The sequence below is a fragment of the Tachyglossus aculeatus genome, chromosome X1 (assembly GCF_015852505.1).
Source record: "Tachyglossus aculeatus isolate mTacAcu1 chromosome X1, mTacAcu1.pri, whole genome shotgun sequence".
In the NCBI taxonomy this organism is placed as follows: Eukaryota; Metazoa; Chordata; class Mammalia; order Monotremata; family Tachyglossidae; genus Tachyglossus; species Tachyglossus aculeatus.
In genome coordinates, this window is record NC_052101.1 from 42,431,971 (window position 1) to 42,455,589 (window position 23,619).

The 23,619-nt window shown below is 43.8% G+C and overlaps 1 protein-coding gene, 1 non-coding gene and 1 pseudogene across 2 annotated transcripts in view; 1 reads left to right on the plus strand and 2 right to left on the minus strand.

The window, feature by feature from the left end:
- KCTD16 (potassium channel tetramerization domain containing 16) overlaps window positions 1-23,619 on the minus strand; it is a 298,062-nt gene that overhangs the window by 43,457 nt on the left and 230,986 nt on the right. The window lies entirely within an intron of this gene.
- LOC119920685 lies at window positions 4,908-5,044 on the plus strand. The gene has a single exon (XR_005448414.1). It is a non-coding gene; the product is annotated as a small nucleolar RNA SNORA7 (small nucleolar RNA).
- On the minus strand, window positions 6,681-6,741 carry LOC119920602 (annotated as a pseudogene).

A 23,619-nucleotide genomic window follows, 5' to 3' on the forward strand; every position in this document is an offset into this window, starting at 1 on the left:
GAAGGTCTTTCTGACTCTCAGGCCCAGACTTTATCCACTAGGCCACACACCTCTGCCATAGCACAATCCCGGCAGCACACAGGTACCAGTACAGTACAGTGTTTTTCCACACAGTAAGCACTCAATAAATATGACTGAATGAATGAATGGACAGGGACAGGAGCAGGAAAGAGGCAGATGAGGTGGCGTGTGCTGCTTATGTGATACTGAGGCCCCAGAGCCCTCCCCCTCCCTCTGACAGGTTTTCTCAAGTGCATGGAAGGGGCTTGTTTCTGGTATTCCGTGGGGAGTACAGCTGGGAGCATCTCAGAGCACTCTCCGAAGGCAACCATGTCTTCCAGCAGCCAAAGGGCAAAGCTGAGGATACTCCCCTCGCTTCTGGGATTTGGGAGGATTTTAATGCCCTCCCCTAGCCAAACTGCACAGAAAGCCTTGGACTCCAGACATTTCAGGCCCACATCTTGCCGCGAGCCAGAAGGCAAGTAGGAGAAAGTGCTTCGTGGTCTGAAAGAGAAACTATTTGCAGGGCTGCCTGAAAGGAATCCTGTTCGAAACCGGGGCCAGCTGACTCTCAGGACTATCCGCTAAGTCTCCTGACCTGCTTTTCCTGCACAAATGGTAGTCCATTTTCCAATCTATAGAGCTTCAAACCTAGTATCCCTCTCTCTCCTGAACCAGTAACCTCTGCAGCATTTCCCATTGACCTTCATTCATCTTCCCACTCCCTCTACACCCACCCACATGCTTTCTATATTCCTTTCTGTCAGTCTTCTGTTCATTTCTCTCATTACTTTTTCACCTGTTCTCCTCTCCTGTCTTCCAATCTGAGAAGCAGCATGGCAGTAAGATAGAGTAGGAGTCAGAAATCCTGGGTTCTAATCCTGACTCTGCCACTTGTCTGCTCGATGACCTTGGCCAAGACAACGGGTGCAGTTCTAATAATCTTCCTCAGACCAAGTCATGAATTAGGTTTAAGAGTATCAGTTAATTCTAGGAGCAATAAAGACTCCCAAGGGAAGACCAATATCATAGTCGGAAGTAAAATGCTAGCAACATCCCACAAAAGATATCTCTCATTCATTTTTTTCCTTATGGCATTTATTAAGTGATTACTATGTGTCAGGTGCTATACATAGTCCATGTCCCACATAGTTCTCACAGTCTTAATCCTCATTTTCCAGACGAGGTAACTGAGGCACAGAGAAGTTAAGTGACTTGTCCAAGGTCACACAGCAGACAGAGAGCAGAGCTGGGGTTAGAATCCTGGTCCTTCTGACTTCCAGGACCGTGCTTTATCCAGTCAGGCATGCTGCTACCCTATTCCCTATTCATCCACTAACCTCATTATTTTTCAAAGTTAAAACATAATGTGGGCGTGGTAATCGTATTGATTGAGTTCCCACAGTGCGATACCCTGTACAACAGATTCCCACGACTTGACCTCTGCCTCCAAGGAGCTTATGCTTTAATAGGGAAGACACTTAACATGATCTCCTCAGAAATCTGGGACAGAGAATGTGATCTCATGGAAGAAAATTCAAATCAAAATCAATTTGGAAAAGTTAAAAAAAATAATGAACCCAGTCCTTTTCCCTAAACTCAGCTGCCAATGAGGGCAACCCTCATCAAAATCAGAGTGTACATTGTCCATTTTTCCAGTGGCCCTAAATGGTCAAGAAGACAAGAGAAGAAATGTGCACGCTTTCCACTTTTTAGTTGTTTGTAAACAATAGTTTACTTGATGTCAAACTAAAATAAAACAGAGAATGGTTTCCCTTGGGCAACTAGACTAACTCTATAAACACGAACACACACACACACACACACACACACACACACACACACACACTCACACCAGACACACAGCGGACAGGCCTTTAAACTTTTTGTGTAAGTACTCCAGGATCCACTAACCTTGGAAGTCCATTAGCACCACACATGACTTCATTTAAATGGTACAAAACCATCAAAACAATTGCACATGGGTCAGAGGAGATGGCATAAAAAGTTCTTGGGACTGTGGAAACTGGATTCAGAAACTTTCTCCCAAACTGCCCCGGGCTCTTCCCGCCTCACCTTTCCTCCAGCCTCACCATTCCTCCTGCCTCACCATTCCCTGTGGCTTGGTGGTGTCATTCATTCGTTCATTCAATCATATTTATTGAGCGCTTACTGTGTGCAGAGCACTGTACTAAGTGCTTGGGAAGTGCAAGTCGGCAACATATAGAGACGGTCCCTACCCAACAACGGGCTCACAGTCTAGAAGGGGGGGACAGACAACAAAACAAAACATGTTGACAGGTATCAAAGTTGTCAGAACAAATAGAATTAAAGCTATAGTCACATCATTAACAAAATAAATAGTAAATATGTACAAGTAATGAATAGAGTAATAAATCTGTACAAATATATATATATATATATACAGGTGCTGTGGGGAGGGGAAGGAGGCAGGGCAGGGGCGATGGGGAGGAGGAGAGGAAAAGGTCAATCCTTTTCTCCAGCACTTTGACAGTTTATCCCTCCACGATTTGAGCAACAAAGTTCCCATAGTGTTCCTGGGCAAACTACTTCACCACTTAAAAGATCTGCCTCTTGGGAAATATTTATGGTGTTCAATCTATAGCTTTCTCTACATCATGTGCACTTGATTCACCAATACTTAGGGTACGTTAAACATGCTTAGCTCAGATGGACAAATTTTTTTCTGTGCCTTGCGAAAACAAAGCAACCCGATAATCACACTGCCTGGTGATTTATGGCTTCGGTCTTGATGAAGTCAATGAACTAATCACTTGAGCAAGAACAGAATACTCTGGTCTGGGTGATTCTTTCAGAAAACGATGAGATTTGTCCTGTGGCATTAGACTCCTTGTCACATATCAAGAAGAGCACCATATGCAATAATACATCAAAACGGATTGAAAATTTGGTGTAAATAAATGAGACGATACATGGCTGAGGAGACTTAATCCTCATTCCCTCCTGCTTTTTAAGAGGATTATTATAATTCACTTAGGCATTGCTGTTCTGTGAGTTGTGAACTTCTACATCATTTATGGGATGAAGAGTATATCTGATGCAACCTATGGGTTCTTTTGACAGGGAACATGGTTAATTATGTCATTAATCCCCATATCAACTGTAAAAACGCAGCCACCAATGAAAGCAGAAGGGAAATATCCCTTGGGAGTGAGCTATATCTCCTTCTGTTTTCAACAGGAGCCTGAAACAGCCCAAGTAGCCTATCTATTAAGCGGGCAGGAGGAAAGACTGAATGGTCAATTTCCACTCTGCGGATGATTGTGCTGGAAATAAACATTTCTACTAGAGTCCCGGGGAGAAACTAACTGTCACAGGTGAGTAATCTCAGTGAATACAGGCCTAGATGAGTGGATAGTCTTGTTTCATTGAAGAAAGCAATTAGCTTCCAGCATTCTGGCGAGTGGAAAACAATTTCACAGATTAGCAGAGCTGAGAGCTACTGTTTGGTGATGCCTGCAAGTGGAACGGGCCGCCGCCGTCGTCCTTGGCATCGGCCGTTCACCATCTGTAGTTTCTCCGACAGTCTTTCACAAAGAGAGTCCGGGGCCTCATTTGAGCGAGTCCCCTTGGAATGGTGTTGACTGCTGGGAGGGTTTTGGAAACAGGAAAGTGCTCCCTAGGGTGTTATTCAAGGAACCAGGGTGGAGGGGAAGAGCGAAGAGTCACTTTCTTTAAGATTTTAGTTACTGATTGGAAGACCCCCGGATTATGGCCAGTTTTGGCCATGGTCAGCTATGGTCAGTTTTAGTCTCTAGACTGTAAGCTCATTGTCGGCAGGGAATGTATCAGCTAATTGTCAGTCAATTGTATTTATTGAGCACTTACTGTTTGCAGAGAACTGTACTAAGCGCTTGGGAGAGTACAATACAACAGCGATGGGAGAACTAGGAATAAAATGTTACATAACGAGTGACCCGCAATCTTAGGGACGTTGTGAGAAAAGTTAGAGCTGTTAGAATATTGTCTCTCTTTCCAAGTGCTTAGTACAGTGGTCTGCACACAGTAGCGCTCAATAAATACTATTGAATGAATGGACACAATCCCTGCCCATGGCAAACTTACTGTCTAGACTTGTAAAGCAAATTCTGTTGTACTCTCCCAAGCGCTTAATATAATGAGCACTGTTTGCATTCAGTTGGATGGTTCCCCCCTAATCTGTTTTGTTTCCTGGGTTTTTTAATGGTATTTTTTTAAGTGTTTCCTATGTGCCAGGCACTGCTCTAAGCACTGGGGTATATACAAGCTAATCAGGTTGGATGCAGCCCCTGTCCCACATGGGGCTCACAGTCTTTATCCCTATTTTACAGATGAGGTAGCTGAGGCCCAGATAAGTTAAGCAACTTTCCCAAGGTCACACAGCAGACAAGTGGCCGAGTCAGCATTAGAACCCAGGTCCTCTGACTCACAAGCTCACACTCTTTCCCTTAGACTATGTTTCAAACTTACCACCTACAGCTGGCCCTGCAATGGATCAAAGAATCACCATCTACAAGACAGCGAATATCACCCTTGGCCTCCTTCCACAGGAGTTAAATAATAATAATAATAATGGCATTTATTAAGCGCTTACTATGTGCAAAGCACTGTTCTAAGCACTGGGGAGGTTACAAGGTGATCAAGTTGTCCCATAGGGGGCTCGCAGTCTTCATCCCCATTTTACAGATGAGGTTACTGAGGCTCAGGGAAGTTAAGTGACTTGCACAAGGCCACACAGCTGACGTGGCAGAGCTGGCATTCGAACCCATGACCTCTGACTCTAAAGCCCGAGCTCTTTCCACTGAGCCACGCTGCTTCTCATTGACTGGTCAGGATGGGGTAAAGCTTACAGATTCAGTGACTTTTTCCACTGGGTAATCCCTACTACCCTCTCAGGGTCACACCTGGAGAGTTTCCAGTCCTCTACCAGTTTTGACTGTGGGAAGGAGAGTCAAGCAGAGGCCTACCCATTCCATTCCTAGCTTGGGCAGTGGCTAGCAGTGGAAGACAGTCTACTACAAGTTAAAACTCACCTGCGCTGGGCAGCAGCAGCATGGGAGAGAGTCAAGGACAGACTCGTTTACTGCACAGAAGGGGACAATGGTAAACCACTTCCGTATTTTTAATAATAATAATAATAATGATGGCATTTGTTAAGCACTTACTATGTGCCAAGCACTGTCCTAAACGCTGGGGAGATACAAGGGAATCAGGTTGTCCCACATGGGGCTCACAGTCTTAATCCCCATTTTCCAGATGAGGGAACTGAGGCACAGAGAAGTGAAGCGACTTGCCCAAAGTCACACAGCTGACAAGGGGTGGAGGTGGGATTAGAACCCACGACCTCTGACTCCCAAGCCTGGGCTCTTTCCACCGAGCCACGCTGGATATACTAACAGAACGATTGCCGATGTAAGTGGGGCATTCTGGGAGAGATGTGTCCATTCATTCATTCAATCATATTTATTGAGCACTTACTGTGTGCAGAGCACTGTACTAAGCACTTGGGAAGTACAAGTTGGCAACGCATAGAGACGGTCCCTACCCAACAGCGGACTCACAGTCTAGAAGGGGGAGACAGACAACAAAACACAACATATTAACAAGATAAAATAAATAGAATAAATATGTATAAGTAAAATAAATAAAGAGTAATAAATATGTACAAACATATATACATATATAAATGTGTGGATGCCATTGATGGAGGCGGAAGACGAAAGTCTATGGAGAATTAATTAGCTTCCTCTCTTCCCTTCATACCGGACAGACCACCACTCCCCCACTTTCAAAGCCCGACTAAAATCGTATCTCCTTCAGGAAGCCTTCCCTGACTATCCTCTCATCTCCCTGTTCAAATCCCGGCCCCGCCACTTGTCGGCTGTGTGACTATGGGCGAGTCACTTCGCTTCTCTGGGCCTCAGTGACCTCATCTGGAAAATGGGGATTAAGACTGTGAGCCCCACGTGGGACAACCTAATAACTTTGCATCAACCCCAGCGCTTAGAACAGTGCTTGGCACATAGTAAGTGCTTAACAAATGTACATATTTACTATTCTATTTATTTTGTTAATGATGTGCATCTAGCTTTACTGCTATTTATTCTGATGACTTGACACCTGTCCACAGGTTTTGTTTTGTTGTCCATCTCCCCCTTCTAGACTGTGAGCCCATTGTTGGGTAGGGACCGTCTCTATGTGTTGCCGACTTGTACTTCCCAAGCGCTTAGTACAGTGCTCTGCACACAGTAAGCGTTCAATAAATACTATTGAATGAATGAATCTCCCTGCCCTCTTCTCCCTTCCTTCTGGGCTCCCTAGGCACTGTACCCTTATCCCCAAGCATTTTGGTATGCGCCCCACTCCCCAGCCCCAGAGCACTTACAGATAAGCAGTGTGGCTCGGTGGAAAGAGCACGGGCTTGGGAGTCAGAGGTCATGGGTTCTAATCCCACCTCCGCCACTTTTCACTCATTCATTCAATCGTATTTATTGAGCGCTTGCTGCGTGCAGACCACTGGACTAAGCGCTTGGGAAGTACAAGTTGGCAACCTATAGAGACGGTCCCTACCCAACAATGGGCTCGAAGTCTAGAAGGGGAGACAGACAACAAAATAAAACATGTGGATAGGAACATGTGGATAGGATATAAAACATGGGAAAACTATGGAATGCTTCACCAATTTGCGTGTCATCCTTGCGCAGGGGCCATGCTAATCTGTCAGCTGGGTGACTTTGGGCAAGTCACTTAACTTCTCTATGCCTCAGTTACCTCATCTGTAAAATAGGGATTAAGACTGTGAGCCCCACATGGGACAACCTGATTCCCTTGTATCTCTCCCAGTGCTAAGAACAGTGCTTGGCACATAGTAAGTGCTTAAGAAATACCATCATCATTATTATTATATGCTTATACTTTGTTGCTTCCCTTTTCTGTAAATCTATTTTATCTGTTTCTCTCTTCATCATCATTATTATATACTTATACTCTGTTGCTTCCCTGGCATAACTATGGGTCAGACACGACTCGACAGCATAAGACGACAACAACAAGTTCCCTACTAGGGTGATGGCCACATCTCACAGTGCTTTGCACATAGTAAGCTCTTAATAAATGCCATTATCTCTCATGGGAAAGTTCTATTTTTCATAAGTGCAAAATCAACCTATCAGTCAGTCATATTTATTGAGCACTTACTGTGTGCAGGGACTGTACTAACCTTTTGGGAGAGTACAACACAATACTATAACGGACACATTCCCTTCCCACATCGAGCTTACAATCTAGAGGGGGAAACACAAATCAATATAAAGTTTGGATAGGTACAAGTGCCGGGTGGCTGGGGAAGGGTGAATGGTGAATAAGGAGACCAAGTCAGGGTGAAGCAGAAGGGAGTAGGAAATGAGGACTTAGGGAAGGTCTCTTGGGGGAGACCTCGGGGGGAGGTGAAAAAATTAAATGTTACGTAAAAGCAAATGTTCTGTGAGAATCACTGTGGGCCCAAGTGCCCGAGATCCTAGAAACCTGAATCAGTGACCTGTTAGCCTGAAAACCTCATGTGGGACAGGGTTTCTATCTGATCTGACCTGCCCCAGACATTAGAGGAGTGCTTCTGTACACAGGAAACACTTAATAAGAACTGCTACTATGGTTTTATTATTGTTGTTCCTATCTGGTTGCCATACTTCTATTTACTTTATTTTCTCTGGATCTTCATCAAATTCCCCACTTGTTTTTGAAAATGAAGTGACAGCATAAGGCTCTAACGAGAGGAAGAATGATTTCTCAATTCCTATACGATTATACCCGTGAAAATGCAGGACCATTATGTCAATTACAGCACTACATAGCTGGTTAATATTAGCTTGTGGTTGACTAGGTCCCCCAGGTCCTCTTCCACTCTGTCTTTCCTTACAAGTGGTGTTTTCATTTTACTACTAATCTTTTGCTTTTTTTTCTATTGTATTCAGTTCTGGTTTTGAACTCTTCTAAAGAATCATTGTTCTAACCAACTAGGCCATGGAATTCCATACCAGTCTTCTGAGATCTTTGCAATTCTGATTAATCTCATGGCCTGCCAACTTTTTTTTGCAGCTGGCCCAACTCCATACCCTCTGGAACTGCATTGGGGATACCATCTTCTCTTCCATACTTCTCATTCTCCACTTGATCTTGACTAGTTATTAGTCAGAGAAGCAGCATGGTACAGTGGAGGGAGCACAGAGCCTGGGAGACAGAAGGACATGGGTTCGAATCCTGCCTCCCCATTTGCCTGCTCTGTGACCTTGGATGAGTCACTTCACTTCTTTGTGCCTCCCCTCGTCTGTACAATGGGGGTTGGTACTCTGAGTCCCACGTGGAAGCAGCGTGGCTCAGTGGAAAGAGCCCGGGCTTTGGAGTCAGAGGTCAGGGGTTCAAATCCCAGCTCCGCCAATTCATTCATTCATTCAATCGTATTTATTGAGCGCTTACTGTGTGCAGAGCACTGTACTAAGCGCTTGGGAAGTACAAGTTGGCAACATATAGAGATGGTCCCTACCCAACAGCGGGCCCACAGTGTGACTTTGGGCAGGTCACTTAACTTCTCTGGGCCTCAGTTACCTCATCTATAAATTCAGTATTAAGACTGTGAACGCCCCGTGGGACAACCTGATCACCTTGTAACCACCCCAGCGCTTAGAACAGTGCTTTGCACACAGTCAGCGCTTAATAAATTCCATCATCATCATCATCATCACGTGGGACAGGAACCGTGTTCAACCTGATTTGCTTGTATCCTCCCCAGTGCTTAACAACTGCCTGACACATGGAAGCCCTTAACAACTCCCAAGTACTAAGTAGTGTGCTTTGCACACCTTAAAGGTAAGTGTTCAATAAATACAATTGAATGAATGAATGAAAAGACTCGTGACAATGCAGTCAACAGGCTCTTTGGCCCCCAGCTATACTGATTCATTCAGTCACATTTATTGAGCACTTACTGTGTGCAGAGCACTGTACTAAGCACTTGGGATGTACAAGTTGGCAACTTATAGAGACCTGTCTAGGAGAGATTTCCCAGCACCCAGGACGAGGCAGGAATCTCCCTCAAGCTCTCCCCACCCCGCCGCCTCATAATTCACGCTGCCCAAAATGGCTCTAAACAGTAATCAGTTACCACAATGTGGAGAGAGAAGGTACCTCTTTTCAAATGACGACTGGATTTAAATCAGTCATTCGTACAAATGCAGAGCCTTGAACACGTCACCAAATCCCCACAAGAAGTAAAGGGCCTCGTGATGGATGAGAGAGCAAGAGCTAATTGGTGTTTTAATAAACACATTCTGACTTGGTAATCTAGCTAGATTTATCAGGAGAAAATGCCCTGTCTAAATCAAATTACCAGTGTATAGTTTAGAAACAATGAGTAATATCGGGTAAGTAATTGGCTGTTGCACCGCTGCTGGCAGCAGGAAGGCAGACAGGAGATTTACTGATATTTTGTATTGAACATCTTGGAAAAAAAATAAGCAAACAAGGCAATGGGGTGGGCTTTTACAGTCAATTCAAACCACCATGGATGACTCCAGATCTCATTGACCATCTACATGGAATATTTCTCACTGGCCCGCCTCAAGAATTTCTTATATCAACACACAGTACCTCAGTGGCATAATTTGCTCTCATTTCACCCTGGTTAACGTGCAATTACTTTTAGACTGTGAGCCCACTGTTGGGTAGGGACTGTCTCTATATGTTGCCAATTTGTACTTCCCAAGCTCTTAGTACAGTGCTCTGCACATAGTAAGCGCTCAATAAATACGATTGATGATGATGATGATGGTCTGACAACCTTTCACCCCTCCACTATTTTCCACCCCTTCCACATCCATTCTTGCAGAAAAGTTTCAATAAGGTCTGCTCTTAAGGGGATTTACGCTCTGTGTTTTGACTAGAAACCCATGAGAAGCAGCAAGGCTCAGTGGAAAGAGCACAGGCTTTGGAGTCAGAGGTCAGAGGTTCAAATCCCAGCTCTGCCGCTTGTCAGCTGTGTGCCTTTGGGCAGGTCACTTAACTTCTCTGTGCCTCAGCTACCTCATCTGCAAAATGGGGATTAAGACTGTGAGCCTGCTGTGGGACAACCTGATCACCTTGTAACATCCCCAGCACTTAGAGTAGTGTTTTGCACATAGTAAGTACTTAATAAATGCCATCATCATTATTATTATTAAAGCACTTAGAACAGTGCTTGGCACACAGTCAGCTCTTCACAAATACCATTATTATTGTTACTATTATTAAAGAATTAGACACCACAGCTAAGGAGCCCAGCCGTGTCAGGATGATGTTTTTCTCGTTATCATTTTATGGTATTCGTTGAGCACTTAGTATGTACCAAGCACTGGTCTAAATGTTGGGGGATGTACAGGTTAATCAGATCAGACACAGTCCCTGTCCCATATCGGGTTCACAGTCTAAGTATGAGGGAAAACAGGTTTTGAATCCTCATTTTACGTAGGAAACTGAGCTACAGAGAAGTTAAGTGATTTGCCTAAGGTCACACAGCAGGTAAGAGGAGGAGCGGGATTAAAACCCAGGTCCTCTGACTCCCAGGGCCCTGCTCTTTCCACTGTTTTTTATGGTATTTGTTATTTGTTATTCATTCATTCATTCAGTCGTATTTATTGAGAGCTTACTGTGTGCAGAGCACTGTACTAAGCGCTTGGGAAGTACAAGTTGGCGACATTTAGAGATGGTCCCCACCCAACAGTGGGCTCACAGTCTAGAAATGCCCTTTACTATGGGACAGGCACTGTAGTAAACACTGAGGTTGATATACGCTACTCAGATTGGACGCAGTCCATGTCCCTCGTGGGGCTCACAGTCTTAATCCCCATTAATCCCCATTAAGAGAAGCGACTTGGCCAAGGTCACGCAGCCGACGACGCATGGAAGATCAGGATTAGAACCCAGGTCCTCTGACTCCCAGGACTGTGCTCTTTCGATGAGGCCATGCTGTGTCCCCATTTATTTCATTTTTTATATTAATGTCTGTTTCCCCCTCTAGACTGGAAGCTAGCTGAGGGCAGGGAATGTGTCTGTTTATTGCTCTTCACACAGTAAGGCTCTCGATAAATACATTTGAATGAATATGTTCTGAATTAGAATGAGCTAAGTATCAATCTGATATGCAAAGGTCCTTGCGGATCCCCCTCGGAGGGTTCCCTGTCTGCTCCAACCTGCTTCTTGAAAAACAACATTTCGAGCATCCTGGAGGAAGTTACAAGTGAGGGGAAGGGTTGAGGGGGAGGAGAAGCAGGACTAATGACCTCCCACCACCTGATATCGCTGCTTATTTATTGTCTATTGATTTAGTCATTTGCTTGTCTAGTTTTGTTTTAATCATTTATCTCTCTGCTGTTATTCTTGCACCTTAATGTATGTGCCTGCGTGTGTGTTGTATGCAGTTTGTGCCCTGTCTTTCTCATTAGAAGAGACAATACCTTTTTTATGGTACTAATAATGATGGTATTTGTTAAGCACTTACTCCGTAAGAGAAGCAGCGTGGCTCAGTGGAAAGAGCCCGGGCTTTGGAGTCAGAGGTCATGGGTTCAAATCCCAGCTCCACCAATTGTCAGCTGTGTGACTTTGGGCATGCCCTTAACTTCTCTGTGCCTCAGTTACCTCATCTGTAAAATGGGGATTAAGACTGTGAGCCCCCCTTGGGACAACCTGGTCACCTTGTAACCTTTCCAGCACTTAGAACAGTACCTTGCACATAGTAAGCACTTAATAAATGCCGTTTTATTATTATTATTATTATTATTATTATGTGCCAAGCACTGTTCTAAATGCTGGGGTAGATACAAGGTTATCAGGTTGTCCCACATAGGGCTAAGCTCTCAGTCTTAACCCCCATTTTACAGATGAGGTAACCGAGGCACAGAGAAGTGAAGTGACTTGCCCAAAGTCACATAGCAGATAAGTGGCGGAGCCGGGATTAAAATCCACCACCTCTGACTCCCTGTATACATGTATATACCTGTATATATGTATATATGTTTGTACATATTTATTACTCTATTTATTTATTTATTTATTTAATTTGTACATATCTATTCTATTTATTTTATTTTGTTAGTATGTTTGGTTTTGTTCTCTGTCTCCCCCTTTTAGACTGTGAGCCCACTGTTGGGTAGGGACTGTCTCTATATGTTGCCAATTTGTACTTCCCAAGCGCTTAGTACAGTGCTCTGCACATAGTAAGCGCTCAATAAATACGATTGATGATGATGATGATGATGATGACTCCCAAGCTCGGGCTCTTCCCACTAAGCCACGCTGCTGCCGGGAACTGTTCTAAGTGCTGGGGTACACACATGCTAATCGGGTTGGACTCAGTCCATGTCCCACATGGGACTCACAGTCTTAATCCCCATTTTACAGATGAGGGAACTGAGGCACAGAGAACTGAAGCGAGTTGCTCACGGTCACACAGCTGACAAGTGGCAGAGCATGGAATTAGAACCCAGGTCCTTCTGAGTCTCAGGCCTGCGCTCTAACCACTAGGCCACGTTGGTTTCTTCTGCACTTTGCTTCTATTGTATGTTCCCAAGCACTTAGAAAAGAGTGACAGGGACCAATCTTTGTAAACCACTCTGAAAAATGCTGAATTGGTGCATTTATAAGCGTTGTGAGTCTGCCTTGTATTACTACTACTATCCAAGATTTCCAGGAAGCAATGCGCTTCCAGGAAGCAAGGATCAGTTTGGCCTAGAGGAAGGAACACAGGCCTGAAAGTCAGAGGACCTGGATTCTAATCCTGTCTCCTCCAATGACCTGGTGTGTGACCTTAGGCAAGTCACTTCACTTCTCTGAGCCTCAGTTTCCTCATCTGTAAAGTGGGGATTCGATACCTGTTCTCCCTCCTACTTACACTGTGAGCTCCATCTTGACAAAATTCTTTCAGAACTGATCAACGTGTATCTACCCTAGGGCTTCGAACAGTGCTTGACACATAGTGAGGGCTTAACAAAAGCAATATTACTACTACTACTAATGATGATGGAATTTGTTTAGGGCTTACTATGTACAAAGCACTGTTCTAAGCGCTGGGGAGGTTACAAGGTGATCAGGTTGTCCCGGGGGGGCTCACGGTTTTAATCCCCATTTTACAGATGAGGTAACTGAGGCACAGAGAAGTGAAGTATATATGTATATATGTTTGTACATATTTATTACTCTATTTATTTATTTATTTATTTTACTTGTACATATCTATTCTATTTTATTTTGTTAGTATGTTTGGTTTTGTCTCCCCCTTTTAGACTGTGAGCCCACTGTTGGGTAGGGACTGTCTCTATATGTTGCCAATTTGTACTTCCCAAGCGCTTAGTACAGTGCTCTGCACACAGTAAGCACTCAATAAATATGATTGATGATGATGATGAAGTGACTTGCCCAAAGTCACACAGCTGACAGGTGGCAGAGCTGGGATTTGAACCCATGACCTCTGACTCCAAAGCCCGTGCTCTTTTCCACTGAGCCACACCACCACCACTACTACTACTACTACTACTACTACTACTACTACTACTACTACTACTATTACTTCTCCCACTACTTCTACTAACGATAATAATATTATGGCAAATCCCTTAAAGATTTGTGGCCACGAAGCGGGCCGAATGGCCCAACTCCACGCCTTCCCAAATCCGGCTTTTGCTTCCAAATCTGTGTAGTGAAAACTTGGCAGGCCAACCGGGTCTGAGTGGGGAATGGCAGGGAACTTTCCTAGCCCAGTTTGGATTCACAGCTCGCTCCCAGGCAGGTGACGTGGCCGTGGGCGCGACTCCAGCATCTGCTGAGAATTTCAGGTTTAGTCATTTAAAATGTCTTAGAGCCCCAAAGAAAGGTTTACGTTAACATGGGCATACTGAAAACTTGGCATTCCAACTTGATCCAGGCAGGGAACGAGCACAGTTCCAATTCAAAGTTCGCTTCTGACGTGGCCAAGCAGCCTCAGTTATTCTTTGGCAGGGTGCAAATTTCTTGCAACCTACCTACCCAAGTAACTTAGTCCAGTGTACTGCATTCAACGGCTGCTCATTAACTGCTACTACTACTGCTATTACTACTGCTATTGCTATTACTATTCATTCATAGTACCTCACCGTCCCTCATTCTCACCTGTCCCGCCATCGATCCCCGGCCCACGTCATCCCCCGGGCCTGGAATGCCCTCCCTCCGCCCATCCGCCAAGCTCGCTCTCTTCCTCCCTTCAAGGCCCTACTGAGAGCTCACCTCCTCCAGGAGGCCTTCCCACACTGAGCCCCTTCCTTCCTCTCCCCCTCGTGCCCCTCTCCATCCCCCCATCTTACCTCCTTCCCTTCCCCACAGCACCTGTATATATGTATATATGTTTGTACATATTTGTTACTCTATTTATTTATTTATTTTACTTGTACATATCTATTCTATTTATTTTATTTTGTGAGTGTGTTTGGTTTTGTTCTCTGTCTCCCCCTTTTAGACTGTGAGCCCACTGTTGGGTAGGGACTGTCTCTATATGTTGCCAACTTGTACTTCCCAAGCGCTTAGTACAGTGCTCTGCACACAGTAAGCGCTCAATAAATACAATTGATGATGATGATGATGATTCATTCATTCAATCGTATTTATTGAGCGTTTACTGTGTGCAAAGCACTGTACTAAGTGCTTGGGAAGTACAATTTGGGAACATATAGAGACGGTCCCTACCTAACAGTGGGCTCACAGTCTAGAAGGCTACTGCTATTACTACTATTACTACAGCTATTACTACTGCTACTGATGCTAATACTCCTGCTTCTACTACTATACTCCTGCTTCTATCGCTACTACTACTGCTACTATTTCACTGTCACGCTAATACACAAATACTGCTGCTAATAGTACTTCCAGTACTGATGATACTACTACTGCCATTACTACTACTGTTATTAATGCGGCTACTCACGCTACTACTGGGGGAAGCAGTGTGGCTCAGTGGAAAGAGCCCTGGCTTTGGAGTCAGAGGTCATGGGTTCAAATCCCGGCTCCGCCAAGTGTCAGCTGTGTGACCTTGGGCAAGTCACTTAACTTCTCTGGGCCTCACGTACCGCATCTGTAACATGGGGATTAAGACTGTGAGTCCCCTGTGGGACAACCTGATCACCTTGTACCCTCCACAGTGCTTAGAACAGTGCTTTTCACATAGTAAATGTTTAATAAATGCTATCATTACTATTATAATTACTGTTACTGCTACTGCTACTTCTATTACTACTGCTACTACTACTACTCCTGCTTCAACTGCTACTACTGCTGCTACTGGAGAAGCAGCATGGCTCAGTGGAAAGAGCACGGGCTTTGGAGTCAGAGGTCATGGGTTCAAATCCCGTCTCCGCCAACTGTCAGCTGTGTGACTTTGGCCAAGTCACTTAACTTCTCTGTGCCTCTGTTCCCTCATCTGGAAAATGGGGATTAAAACTGTGAGCCCCCCATGGGACAACCTGATCACCTTGTAACCTCCGCAGCGCTTAGAACAGTGCTTTGCACATAGTAAGCACTTAACAAATACCATTATTATTATTATTATTATTATTATTATTATTATTATTATTACTAACTTTACTACTATACTGATTCTACTGCTGCTCCAACTGTTGCAAATACTACTGCTACTACTGATGATACTACTACTGCTGTTACTACTACTGTTATTAATGCAGCTACTACTGTTACTACTACTGCTACTACTATTGCTATTACTACTGCTAGTACTGATGCTAATCCTACTGTTGCTACTTCTATTATTACTGCTAGTACTGATGATAATACGGGTACTGCTACTATTAGAACAGTGCTTTGCACATAGTAAGTGCTTAACAAATGCCATTATCATTATTATTACTGCTATTACTCCTCCTCCTACTGCTGCTACTACTGATGCTAATATTATTGCTATTACTACTATCATCATCATTAATCGTATTTATTGAGCGCTTACTGTGTGCAGAGCACTGTACTAAGCGCTTGGGTAGTACAAGTTGGCAACGTATAGAGACAGTCCCTACCCAACAGTGGGCTCACAGTCTACTACTACTGTTATTAATGCTACTTCTACGGTACTACTACTGCTATTACTGATTCTAGACTGTGAGCCCGTTGTTGGGTAGGGACTGTCTCCATCTCTTGCCGATACAGTGTTCTGCACACAGTAAGTGCTCCATAAATGTGATAACGAATGAATACTACTACAATTGCTAATATTACTGCTACTACTACTACTGTTAATAATACTATCACTACTACTGCTACTACTACAGCTACTATTATTCTTGTGATCACTACTATTACTACTGTCAGCACCTTCATCTGATCACAAGAGGAGCGTTCCTTTCATCAGTATCCCTAGATCTCTGCAGCAAGGGCATCCCGAGGCCACTCTGACACTGTACCATGGCATCTATAAACCTGCTGAAAGCAGAGCTCTGAACTATGTTAGAAGTGCACAACAGAAGCAAAACACACATTTCCTGCCCTCAAGAGTCTAATCAACCACAGAATGATGAACAGACTCTACTTTGTCATTCAACCCATATATTCAATCCATCACCAAATCCTGTCCATCCCGCCTTAACAACATCGCTAAAATCCGCCCTTTCCTCTCCATCCAGACTGCCACCATGTTAATACAATCAGTCATCCTATCCCGCCTGGATTACTGCATCAGCCTCCTTGCCTACCTCCCAGCCACCTGTCTCTCCCCACTCCAGGCCGTACTTCACTCTGCTGCCTGGATCATTTTTCTACAGAATTGTTCAGCACATGTCACCCTGCTTCTCAAAATACTTCCACCTCTGTATTAAACCGAAACTCCTCCACTGGCTTTCAAGCAGTCCATCACCTTGCCCCCTCCTAACTCACCTCAGCTCTCTCCTTCTACAATCGTGCCCGCATACTTTGCTCCTTTTAGCACTAACCTTCTCACTGTGCCTCAGTCTCACCTATCTCTCTGCCAACTCCGAGCCCACATCCCGCCTCTGATCTGGAATGGCCTCCCTCCTCAAATCTGTTCGATAATTACTCTCCCCCGTTCAAAGCCTTACTGAAGGCACATCTCCTCCAAAGGCCTTCCCAGACAAAGCCCCACTTTCCCTCATCTTCCCCTCCCTTCTGCATCTCCTGCCTTGCTCCCTTTGCTCTTCCCGCACTCCCAGCCCCACAGCACTTATGTACATATCTCTAATTTCATTTATTTGTATTGATGCTTGTCTCCCCGTGTCTCTAGGCTGTAAGCTCATTATGGGCAGGGAATGTCTATGGTTGTGCTGTACTTCTCCAAGTGCTTAGTACAGTGCTCTGCAAACAGTAAGCACTCAACAAATACATTTGCATGAACTGCCTAATCTGTGATACATGACCCAGTATACAAAAGTTGTCCCTCACAAATGCTTGATTCATAAAGATGATTTCATTTATTCACTTGGGAAAAATCTTTCTTTTCAGTATAGCTTCTGGGCAATAAATGTCTTAAATATACTCATGGAGTTGACCGTAACTGATTCTTTGCACCACTGCTTAAATTCCTTGGCTTCTGAAATTTTTCTTCAAATCTGAAGGCATACACACAGCTATTGCAAACAACACTCTTCTGCTCTTTGGTCCAAAGGTTTATGTGACTTAGAATTAATCGGGTATGGCAGCTGATAGATGTTGTCGGCGTTTCTGAATACTAGTCCCACTGTGGTTTGTGCAGAGGATGGTGGAAAGGGGAAATTGGCTTTTGCTGGTTTCCATCAGTACCCTGCCTTTGTGAAGAGTGGTGACCATAATCACACACGCTTGGGTGACTTTACTTGGAAATAGTGCCTGGAAGCAGATGGGACAACTGAGGCTAGGCATGAAGGGGTAAGCATCACTTGGTGGGATTGTTCATTCAGTATGACATATTTTATTTTTCACAAAAATTTGGGAATATCATTACTTTATATGCAGATCTCATGATGATCAGAAAATCTGAATGTCTGATTCTTTGCAGGCTAAAATAATGACAAAGCTTCACAAATAGTCACACTTATGAATGTGTATGTGTATTCATATTTGTGTGTATGTGTGTATTGTGCATATGTACATACAATACATACACACACACATATATAAATGAATACAATTGTCCCAAATTTGGGGAACATAGTAATAACTAGTACTGGTAAGCACTTACAATGTACCAAGCACTGTAGTAAGCACTGGGGTAGATACAAGATAAACAGATTGGACACATAGAGTCTAAATGGGTCATACAGTCTAAATGGGAGGGAATAGGATTTAATCTCCTTTTTACAGATGAGGAAACTGAGGCACAGATAACTTAGCTGACTTGCCCAAGTTCACCAGCAGACACATGGCAGAGCTGGGATTAGAACGCAGATCCCCTGATTCCCAGGCCCGGGTTTTTTTTACAATAGGCTCTGTTGCTTTCCCTCTCAACGTCTGCTGAAACATAACCAACTGATATTCACTTTGACTTTTTCCCCAGTTATTTTGTTGGTTGTTTGTTTTCCAGTGGTATTTGTTAAGGACTTACTTGGCGTCAGGCACTGTACTAACCATAGAGTAGTTAAAAGTTAATCAAGTTGGACCCAGTCCATGTCCCACATGGGGCTCACGGTCTTAATCCCTATTTTACAGATGAAGGAACTGAGGCACAGATCAGCTAAGCAACTCATCCAAGGTCACACAGCAGACGAGTGGTGGAGCTAGGATAAGAACACAGGTCCTTCTGACACCCAGGCCCGTAATTTACCCACTAGACCATGCTGTTTCTCAACTCAGTTCTCCTAAGACAGCCTATATTTTCACATTTTGGATAGACCTTACTAAAAAATGAGGGAAAGTTCTTTCCCAGTGCCTTCCCAATGTTTTTATATTTACTGCTGCCTACATCTCTGATGTTGCTTTCTGTTTTTATTGTTTCAGGGTTTAGATTTTCTTTTATGCCCATTGCCAACCTTCCTCCACTCCCTTATTCCTAAACTGTGAGCCTCTTGGGGGCTGGGGGGCTTTTTCTAATTTTGTATTCTTTTTCCCAGAGCTTATTATAGTGCTTTGTATGCAATCTGTTCAATAAACACTAATGAATGAATGAATGGATGAATGAAAACACAGGTCGGTCTAGATATAATGTGATACACAAGTTGGAATAAGAAGGTCTGGTTTGGGAAGAAATGACTGTGTGCATTTGCAGGGCCTCAATCAAGATGAAAGTACCATAATGAGATTTTTCCATGATGCAAAATTCTTCAAGACCTCACCCTCCATGTTACAACAAACTCACTAGCTTTATAAGTTTTTCACAGATTCATGACCTGATTTTCGTTCTACTCTCACTGAAGTCAGTTCCCTATCAGTAAAGTGAAGAGGAAGATTGCAGCAATTAGTTAGATAATTGTAGCTATATAATTCCATCTATGCCTCAGTTTTCTGGATATTTTTGAGATAAGCGTGATTTTCAACTGAATGATCAGGATAAGTGTCCCAGTTCTCTATTTCATTTGCCAGTGCAGACCAGGCCACAGCAACAAGGCAAGGACCTCAAAATATATCCTTCACTGATTCTTGACACTTTCCAATCTTCAATGGTTTGGGTTCATCATGTCTTCCAACTGATGCCCCTCCTTATTTCTATCTTCATCCACTAAATCGCATCTCTCTTTTAAAAAATGATTCAGCCTCTAAGCCTCCTCTAACTATTTTATCAGTCTGGTCTTCCTCTTAGGCTGATATCAGAAGATCTATGCACCGAAGAATACAATTCAGAAGGGGCCCTCTTCAGATTTTGCAAGTGGCAGTTCAGAGAACGTTTGAAAGTCACTTATCGAAATCTCACCATCAAGGAAACCTTCTCTTGCATCCACTGGTCTCGACCATCTCTTTGGGACACATGTGGATCCAGGTTAAAGAGAGAGTAGCAAACCAACCACTGACTGAACAGAACTCCCGACAGCTATGCCCAGAGATTAAGATATGCGAATTGTTGTAGGAAAAGCAATACTCTTCAGGGATTACTGTGGGATTAGAGAGTGCTGAGACTGCTCCGAGAGGCTCTCAATAATTTTTGGATGAAAGAAAGAAAAGTTAGGTCCATCCCTGACTAGAAGGATGGCTGACAAGGAGGGCAGCCATCACACGATTTTTCTGAGAAGCCTTTGGGGCCACTGTGAGAGACAGCATGTCAGATTGGATGGAGCAATAGTCTGACCCAGTTATCCGCATTTTTGACAGTCCTATGTACTAAATAAGCCCCTATCCTCCAATCCTCACTAAGCCAATTTAATTATCATGCTCCAGGTTGGCTTACCAAGTGGATGAGGGTCTAATGTTACCAGCAACTATTAAAATCAGAGACTGCACCTGTTCTCCCTACCAACGATCACCTGTGTGTGGCTGGGCAGGAGAAATCAGATAAGCAAGTGTGAATGGCTCAGCGTAAGCCATCACCACTACTGCAAAATGAATCAAGTGCAAGTCCTGTTCGCCATAGACTTTATCTTTCTCCTTTCAATAATGGTGACAAAGCAAAACTGCCCTGAGTGACAAGAGTGCCGGATATGTTACACAACCAGCCTTTCGTACACAAAGTGTACAAAAGATTCTCTCTCATAGACACTCACACTCGCATATGGTCTCATCATCAGCAATGACAGCTTCGATTAATTGTACTTATTGAGTGCTTACTGGGTGCAGAGCACTGTACTAAGCACTTGGGAGAGTACAAGATAAGAAATTTGGTAAAGTTCCCTCTTCAAGTACCAAAGGACAACTCTCATGTTCAAAAAAGAGGTGAAAGGTGCGAAGTCGTGGACAGGCACCACAAAGTCAGCAAAGCCAACAAGCAGCTAATCTGAAAGCCCAGGGTCTCTATGGCGAGTCCAATTTTGAAATTTAATGCTGCTTAATAATAGTAATAATAATAATAATAATAATAATGATTATAATATTGACAAGAATAATTATGGTATTTGTTAAGTGCTTACTATGTGCCAGACACTGTACTAAGCACTGGGGAGGGGGGGATTCGAGTAAATCGGGTTGGACACAGTCCCTGTCCCACATGGGGCTCACAGTCTCAATCTCTATTTTACAGATGAGGGAACTGAGACACAAAGAAGTGAAGTGACTTGCCCAAGGTCACGGAGCAGACAACTGGCAGAGCCAGGATTAGAACCCATGACTTTCTGACTCCCAGACTCGTGCTCTATCCACTATGCCAATGTTGCTTCCAGGATTGTTTTTCTGGGCAGATTGGCTCTGGGCCCAACTGGCCCAGGTGTGAGATCTTCAGTTCTATTTAGGCCCAATCATCCCTCGTCAGCATCTGTTTCTGTTATCTCACCTGGAGAACCGGCGGCAAGCTCGGACTGGAATAGGTCAATGAAGGTTGAAGTCGAAAGGTTCCTCTTCTGCGTTCTGAACGAGATATTGTCAGCGAACGCTAAAACTCCAAGGCAAGACAGAACTTGTCCGTGCTGCCCGTCACTCTGTGGGTGGGAAAGGAATCAGCCAGCTAGAAAAGCAAAGAGGAACCTGGATGTTCAGAGGTAGAGGAGGGACAGTTCGGGAAAGCTGCAAATCCGCTTCTTCCTCTCATTTTCTATTGACGTTTATAAGAGTGAAGATTAGCTTCTGAGTTGGTAAGTAGGAGGAGGTAGGAGCTACCCTTCAGCTCTCCTAGGCCTTTCCTGATATGCTTCACAATACAGACGCTCTCTGTAATGATTTTGGGACTCATGACATCAGGCTTAGACAATCTTCCAGTAGTGAATCCCTATCCCACTTTTCAGTCTAAGCAACCTCAGGGGCCAAGACTGATCAATCAATCAGCGGGACTTACTGAGCACTTCCTGTGGACAGATTACTCTGCTCAAGGTGCTGGGGGAAAATATAGAAGCATCAGATGACCTTAAGGAGCTTACAGTGCATCAGGGGAGATGGTATACTGATAAAAATAAAGAGGGAAGATATACATGCTAGGTACAAGTGAATTCATAACTGAACAAGAACACAGTGTTAAGATAATAATAATAATAATAATAATGATGTTGGTATTTGTTAAGTGCTTACTATGTGCCGAGCACTGTTCTAAATGCTGGGGAAGATACAGGTTGTCCCGTGTGGGGCTCACAGTCTCAATCCCCATTTTACAGATGAGGTAACTGAGGCACCGAGAAGTTAAGTGACTTGCCCAAAGTCACATGGCTGATGAGTGGCGGAGCCAGGATAAGAACCCATAACCTCTGACTCCTAAACCTGGGCTCTTTCTACCAAGCCATGCTGCTTCTCTGACTGATGAATGATGGTACGGTGTGATTAGGTAGGTAGAGTATATTAATTTTTTATGAATAAATTAATTCATAGCATTTATTAAGTGCAGTATACTGTACTAAAAAAATTGTGAGTACAATAATAAGAACAATAATGATAATTATGGCATTTGTGAAGCACTTACTACAGGCCAGACACTGTACTAAGCACCAGGGCTGATAAAAGTAAATTGGGTTGGACACAGTCCCTGTCCCACATGGGGCTCACATTCTTAATCCCCACTTCTCAGATTAGGTAACTGAGGCACAGAGAAGTGGAATAACTTGCCCAAGGTCACAAAGGAGACAAGTGGCAGACCAGTGATTAGAACCCAGGTCCCTCTGAGTCCCAGGTCTATATGCTCTCTCCAATAGGCCATGCTGCTTTTCACTGGGCAGAATTAGTAGACCTGATCCCTGTCCTAAAAGAGCCTCAATGATCTTGAAGTGTAGCAGAAGAGACACTAAAATAGATTAAAGACAGAGGAGGTACTAGAATGTAAAGATGTGTACACAAGTTCCAGGGAGGAGGGGGTTGTCGGTGTACTGTGCTCAGGTGGAAAATGCTGAAATGGCATTTGAGGGATATATGGTGGGGAGATTAGAAATGAATCAGGAAAGGCCTCATTTGAGGACATGTGATTTCAGAAGGACTTTGAAGCTTTGAAGATGGGGGAAAGCAATATGCCCGATGGGAAGGGGGAAAGAGTTCTGGGCAGAAGGAAGGCTGCAAGGAAGAAGTCAGGGTTGGGAGGGACAAGGGAACAAGGCAAATTGATTAGATTGGATAGAGAGGAATGAAGACTGAAAGCTGGGGTACAGTGGGAGGAAAAGTGGATCTGTATAATTGTTCTTGCCCACTAGACTGCAAACTCCTTGAAGGCACGGATCATTTGTACTAACTCTATTGTATCATACTCTCCCAAGAATTTAGTTTAGTAAGTAATAGCTCAATAAATACCATTTTTGGACAAATTGATTAATCAAGAGTGCATTACCCTTGAAGGTCAGGGACCATGTCTAAATCATTGTTCATGCATTTTCCCAGAAATAAGTACAGTGCCTGACCCAACATAAACACTTAAGGAGCAGTATCGTTGATTAACTGATGTTAAAATCTTTACCCTTAAATCTCTTTCATTAGGGGTAATCAATAAGTCGTATTTATTGAGAGCTTACTGTATGCCAAACACCGTACTAAGTGCTTGGGAGAGTACAACATAACGGTAAACAC